This window comes from Telopea speciosissima, chromosome 3, assembly GCF_018873765.1.
Source record: "Telopea speciosissima isolate NSW1024214 ecotype Mountain lineage chromosome 3, Tspe_v1, whole genome shotgun sequence".
NCBI lineage: Eukaryota > Viridiplantae > Streptophyta > Magnoliopsida > Proteales > Proteaceae > Telopea > Telopea speciosissima.
Genome location: NC_057918.1, coordinates 54,593,046 through 54,600,902, shown reverse-complemented (window position 1 = coordinate 54,600,902; position 7,857 = coordinate 54,593,046).

Below are 7,857 nucleotides of genomic sequence, written 5' to 3'. Positions count from 1 at the left end.
GTTTAAAGACATCTAGTATTTTCTCCATAGAAGGAGACTTCTTGCTAACCAATCTATTTGGGAATGGGGCAGGTGGAGTATACACTCTTTCAGGGATGGTTTCTTTGACTTTCTTAGAAAAAACATCTTTGGTTTCATCAACCAAATCATTCTGAGATTCTTCAGGCTCCTTAGATGAACTTGGAATTTGAGGCTTAAATTTTGCCTCAACAGAAGGATGTCCAACGGGATTGCCAGACAATGAAGATTTCAGGTAAAAATACCATTGGTAATCATGGCCACTCCGTAAGGAATAAATAGCATTACATTGGTTGGAGGGCTCCGGTTGTTGTTGTTGACTCTGTACATTATTTAACTGAGGAACAAGGGCTCCTTGCTGAGTGTGAGTCTGATGTCTAGGATTTGGCTCAGGTTGGCTAGGCAATTTTTCTTTTTCCCTCTCATGCACAATTGTAACAAGCTGGGTGAGTTGCTTCTCCACATTATTATGGCTTGTCATGAGAAGGGCCATGCTTTTCTCATGTTCACTTATTCTTGCTGCCTCTCCAACATTGGTAAACCCAGGGGGTTGCTGATAAGGTGCAAGGAGAGGTGGCCTAGCAAAATTCATTTGTAGTCTTAGATTAGGACGAGGAGGGAGAGAACGATGAGCCAAACTTTGGTTTGGTGGTGCAAAATTAGGCCTTTGGGGACCAGGCTGGCCTTGATGGTGGAAGTTGGATGGGCTTGCTTGATTCCCTTGGTTCCAGGAGAAATTAGGGTGATTTCTCCATCCTGGATTATAAGTGTTGCAATAAGAATTGTTTTGATAAAGAGCACTTACATTTTCAGTGTTGGAATTACCCAAAAAAGTGTTGGAGCATTCCTCCATAAGATGACTAGGTGTGTGGCACCAACTGCACATGGAGACCTAGTTGACTTGGTTAACTGGGATAGGCTCTTTAGGTACTATGGCTTAAAACCTTTTGATGAGGCTATCTAATTTGGCTTCCTTGGCTGGTACACCCTCAATGAGATAACCCTTAGTGGTCCTTTCAGCCTCTTGGGTGGACTCCCATTCCCTAGTCTTATCAGCCAAGTTGATCAAAAACGTCCAAGCCTCATTCTCATCCGTAAAAGATGTAAATCCGGTGGGACACATAGATTCTAGTAGCTGCTTGGTCTGAAAGTCCATGCCCTCATAAATGATTTGGCAAAGTTACCACAAGTCAATACCGTGGTGAGGAGATCCTTGAACATTTCCATAAATCTAGAGAAGGACTCATGTGGTTCTGCCTAAATTGAAGAATGTCACTCTTGAGTTTATTGGTTTTGTGAAGAGGGAAAAATTTCTTCAAGAAGAAAATTGTAAACTGATCCCATGTAACAATGGAATTAGTTAGCAAACCATAGGGCCACTTCTTGGCTTGGTCCTTCAGAGCAAAGGTTATGAACCGAAGTCTAACTATATCATCAGATAAATTTTGTACTTTAATCAGAACATACACCTCTTAAAATTCCCTAAGGAAGAGGTAGGCATCTTCATTGGCCATCCCATTCAGAATCTCCAGCTGACGGGCATGGTCCCTGTGATGATGAGGCCTAGTATAGCCTCCAACGGTAGTATCAAATCTCAACACTCTAGCATCCATAGGATCATCCTCGCAACGCTCATCCTCCACGTCCTTCCATGGGAGATCATACATCTTCATCCTCTTGAGGGAAGCCTTGTTAATTGACTCTATTCCCTCTCCACCTATCATCTTCCCAGTGAGATCAATTCTAGAGCGTCAGAAGATTTGGGAGAGAAGTCTCCCATAGGGAAAATTACCACCACTTGGATTCTGGGCATGACACATCATAGTTTTCATGATAAAGAAGGGCATACAAATTTGAAGCACTCCCATACCTGCTCAATACATTCAATAAGTAATGTAAAGCCTCTGTATAGCGACACCACTCTTATCGACCAGAGACAGACAGATTTAAAATAAGATAAAAGTAGACAAAGCATATACAAAAGAAATACATTCATGTTTGTAAATTAGTGTATAATACTAAAATAAAAATTTATTTATAACATTATAGTACATTGTAAAAAAAAATACAAGATATAACAATGTAAATAAAATATTAAGATATTATGTTATAAAAAATGTTGGGTATGACAACATGAGTAGTAATACTATTGATATATGTAGAGTGACATAACGTAGATATATATAGGATGAGAACGATGTAATTAAGATAGAATGTGAATAAAAATAATATGAATAAATTTAACAAAAAAATATCAAGGGTAAACATACAAAAGAAAATAGATGTTGTTCTTGACACACAATGCACATGCTACAGTTTCACACTATACAAGATGGTGACAATAAAAGAAATAATAATATATATTAGTATAATACAGTGCAAATGAAAAATGATAAGGTAAAATATAAGTAGATCATAGATGTAAGCAGATAGTGTAATACGATTAAGATAAGTAGTACAAGACACAATACAACAACGAATAGATACAATTTTAGTAAAAAATAAAAAACATTATGGGACTAACAATATTTTTGTATAAGTACGACATGAGGAGTAGATTACAAGATAGAATAACAAATGCAAAAAAAAAAAAAGAAAGCGCATGGGAGTGGATAAAAGTAATAATGAAAGGAAAATGTAAAGTAAGAATAAAGATATAACAAGAATGAATACAAAATAATGGATAGTATATATAAACAAATAATAATGCATCATAAAACACAGATTAAGATATATAGATAATGGTTAAAAAATATTAGTAAAAATGAAAAAAAAAAAAAAAAAAAAAAAAAAGGATCTATATTGTACATAGCACAAATAGTAAATAATTATATAATATGAATAATACATAAATATAGATATGAGCAACATAAGGACAACCAAGGACAGAAAGGAACTGGAACTGAAAGATTTGACAAAACCTTGCTCAACAATACGTATGAATGGAGTAATGGGTCACCAAATGTCCCCTCCGTTATTGGGAGCGAACAATAGGGATTCCATCAATATTCCAATTCATCCTAAAGTTGAGTCAGGTATTGGAGAACCCAAAGTGAAAGCTTTCATAGGAAAGAGTCGTGTGAGCATAGGTAATTTAGACTTATGTCTTACGACCCAGGATTATAAGAGTGTAGATATTGGATGAAATACGTAGACATAGTTCAATCTTGCGATTTCTTAAGGTATATGTTTGAGGTTCAATTTCCCTTAAACCCTTATAATTAAGCTGAACATTAAATCAACCAAACCCGAGAGTGATTTAGATAATTTGTTGGGAGGTGGATATGTTTGAGAACCAAACCTTTGCAATGCAATCAAAAAATTGAGTTATGTCGATATGAGACAGAAGGACCTGAAGTACACCGTGGGCGGTTAGGTATTTCCTTGGGTATCACCAACCAAAGGGGTGATGCCGTTTGATAAGAAAGGAAGTTGAATCTGAGAATCATAACCAGTGGCGTACTAATTAGCAGAAGTCCATGACGTATTCTATGTATCGGTGTTGAAGAAGTACCTCCTGAACTTGAGTCATGTCTTGACTCAGGAACCACCTGAGCTTGCTGTCGCCATAACCTACAAAAAGAAACCCGAAGAGATTATGGGATGTAAGGAGCACAATCTCCACAACTGGATTATCTTGTTGTAAAGATACTGTGGAGTAGTCGCTCTGATCAAAGAACGTCCGATTGACGAGAAGATGAAAGGCAGTCGAAGTATCCTCACCTACTTGAATTCCCAAACACGTCCAATTTCGAGGATGAAATTCTTATAAGGTTAGGGGAATGTTAAACCCATGTCCAAAAATACAAGCTAATTTGATTTTTGGATGAAGGTCCGAAACTCGAGGTCAAAGCTACCAATACACTATGATGCATTGATCCCATGGTTGAATTTAATGAGGTAGTCCCGTTGATGAGGACCTACATACCGTTAAGAAGGTAAACACCAACTCCTTGCAAGTGTACAGTTCACCACCAAATGTACAGCCTAAGATAGGTACCATCCCTTGATTTCTCAGGCCTTACCCGAGTACATGATACATTAGGCCTATGAAATATGTAGGGAAAGTTAATACACAAAGACATTAACAATCGGGGTGATTCGACACTGTTTCAGTAAGGAGAAAGAAGAGACTTAGTTACCCTAGTTGCTAAGCATAAGTAAGAATCTCTAAACCTATTCTAGTTCCCCTTCTACCCCTTTACCTAGACCTAGTATCATGCACAATTCTGTTTTAGGCTGAATTAAACCTTCCTTGGTCATGCATGTTAAATCTATCCAAGTAAGATACAATTGGGAAAGGCCTAAGCCATACATGCATGCCCTAATCTCACTTCTGATTTCTTTCATCTACTCTTTCTTAGACCCAGGATTTAGTTCAAATATTAGGATAACTAGGCATGAATCTTTATCATCATGCATGCTTGGGTTTTCATGAATTGATTAAATTATAAACCCAATTTCTTTGCATGCATGCTTAAATCCAACCATAGGACCTAATCCTAGTTCTAGGTTAAACTGATGTTGACCTTCACCACCTTGAGTGCTTGAGTTAAAGCATTTGCAAACCAAACATCAGCTTGCATGATTGATTTGATGATGAGAACCCAATTCCATACATGCATGTTAAATCCCAACTCAAGAATCAAATTCTGCTACTCTGGCAGATTAACCCCGCTTAGTTAAAGATATAACTCCATTATCTGAACTTCACTTGCCTTAATTCCAATTTTTTTAGAAACTACACTCATAGAGATGCATTTTCTTAGAAGGAACTATTGTCCAATTATGTCTCTAAGTGAGCTGAAATTTCACTTCAAGTTGTTGTCAAGAATCCATTCCTTCTATTTTGGCAGATTGACCCCCTGTTTAATAAAAATAACAGATAGGGGTGGTCGCCCTTTCTTAATTCAATAGGGTGAGGTGTGTTCGCTATCGCTTACTGCACCTGCTCTCCCTAGCAAAGGTCGAGCCTGGGCTTTCCACTCCAATAACAGGTTCTCCCATGGGGATCACAAGCCAACCATCTCGTTTCATTTAGTCCATCCCTTCCATCCCTTCCATCCCCTTTCTCATCCCTAGTGGCTGGTTGGAGACACAACTCCTACTATTATGAATTCCCCTACTATTGTTCTATCGATTAACACCCACCTCTTACAGATGTAGCCACCTACTATTAGAAGAAGGGTATACTAGGTTTTCTGCCCACCCACTTTCATGTCGTCTGGGGAATTGCAAACAATACCCATGATCGGAGCTATGAAGTAGATCAAGGGATATGGGGAGGCAAATGATTAAGCATCTGGGCTTACAAATACATAACTCATGCTCCCTTTATTGATAAAGATGATCCAACAACTTCTACTATTTTTTTATCCTTGGTTAGTCATTACTCCCTTTACCAATCCCCTGATAAGTAACTATAGCATTGGCCTCTTGTCACATTCCGCTCCCTATCGCAATCCTCCCTCCCTTAAGTCGAGTAGGCTTCTCTCCTAATAGTGTATCAGTGCCTGATGGGACTGTCTAATAGTAATAGTGGCTACAAGCCCTGAATCTATACTATTCTATATGTAGGTTCCCCCTATTTATTACCGTTCAATCAGAGCGCTACTATTAAGGGATAAGCTTTAATCGCCTACTATTAGAATCCAAGTGCTTGTGAACATTAGAATCCGACCCTTACCACCATCTCAAGATTCTTATTTCTTAAGGTGGGGAATAGATAAGCTTCATTGGATCCTAGGTCGGGATGGAGGGTAAAAAACTCTTGATAGAACCTTGGTTTCTGTAGCTAAAAATTGAAGTTTGAGATGCCCGTGGGACACTTTGACCAGGTTCTTCTTGCTCACAGATTAGGGTCAGAAGCGGAGCTCTCTTTCAACCAATCTGTGGAAAATGGCCTGAGGGAACAATTGGCACATACGATAGAATATTTTGAATCGATAAAGTTTGGTTATAGGCGCTCTCAACAATCTCAATTCCTATCTCCCATTGATGTACCTAACCCTGAGAATTACCCCTAAGCCACTTACTCTATAGGGGGGCGGCCGATGAGCTCAACCTCGAACCATCGTTATTAGTTCCTATTCTCACCTTGCACGAACCTCAGTCCAATCAAAGCTTTTGTTTTGGAATTGAGGGCTAGGGCCGTTCAAATCAAGCTCCGAAGGAGTGGAAAGTTTGTCATTGTCAAATCTTTATTGGGTTGGTGTATATATCGTCTTACCACACACAACCGTCAACTCTTTCGAGTCCATATGAAGTGTAGGTTTTGATGCCTCTCAACACATCTATTCAGCACTTTTACAAGCCTCACGGATGTGTGGAAGGTGCGGAAGCGCCTCCCCATCACCCTGGTGATAACCAGGAATGGTGCCATGAAGGACTATCTATGTAATTTGACTGTACAAGGAGGATAATAACACATTCTTTGCCAATAAGCTCAAGTCCGCAAAAGCCGTAGGATAGGGAGAGATGCACTAGTAGTTTTCACTGCCCTTGTGGTGGCTCTGTTACCGGAGGCTTCACCTCCGATCTTTCACTCTTTGGACCAGAGGAACCTATCCCCCTTCATCCATCTGTCTTGTCTATTTTGTTTGTCCATTGAAGTAGGTTAACTAGTAAAGTTCTTGCCTCTCACCCGATAGTCCCAAGCTGAACGCCTTAAGCCTCCTTGATAATCTTTTTTATGGTCTGTCTAAGGAGATTTGTATTGCTGCTTACCTCTTCAGCAAAGAGGTTATACGGTTAGGAAGGAAATCGGGTCCGTTATTCACTACTTTGTATTTGAAGCAGTGTTCCTCATCTTTGCAGATGAGTTACAGGACCCTTAAGTTTAAACATTCCTTACTACCTGTGCCTATCGTTTCTTATGAGGATGGGCTTACCCCGGATCATACCATCTTTCTACCGTATGAAAATATGGCAAAGAGATGACTGTGTAGATCTGTTAGTGCAGTTGTACTTGTCTTTCTTCTCGTTGGCTAAGTTAATTGAACTAGTGCCTAAAATATCAAGCGCCACGAGAATCCCACAAGATCGAGACTTCTCTCTTTAGGCTTTTCAAATGGTCTTCTCAATTCGATCCCAAACGAGATTCTTCACATGCTATAGTCAGGCTAAAACTTCCCCAATTGCCTCTTCCCTTCTTCCATATTGTTGAATGAGATAGTCAGCTCCTTTGGCCACTTCTTGAGAGCAGATTAGAGCACCATTACTTTAACCCATCCCATACATGCACGTGTTTGCATGGAGGTCGATTTATCCAATCCGTTACCAACCAAAGTTTGGATTGGTACAGGGCCTAATGAAGGCTTTTGGCAGAAACTATAGTTTGAAGGTAATATCTCTTTCTGCAAACATTGTCATCTTTAAGGTCATTCTATTGCAGATTGTAAGAAAGCCAATCTCGCCATTAGAAAACAACCTTCTTTTGCTTCGAATCCCACTCCTATCTCAATGCCCCCTAACCCTAAAACATCTTCGCATAAAAAAAAAACAAAAAATAGAGAGCAAAGAGGTTCAGTTTTTTGAGACTAACCATTATGATGCGGCCTTAGATCAATCTTTTCCTAAGGCTTCATTTTTCTCTGGCAAGCTGCTAGGGAAGCATATATTCCCAAGTGATAGGGCTTGGAGTTCTGATTGATGCCTTAGTCCACTCCGAGATATAAATCTACCAATAATGGAAAAAGATATGCTCTGGAACCCCAATAGTAGGTTGATCAGTTACTATCCGATAGGGATGGGAGACAAAACTGCCACTAATGGGAAAGTGATAAGAAGCCTGAAAGTGATTCTGGCACAAGATACGATGACAGGGAGGTCCTCAGACAT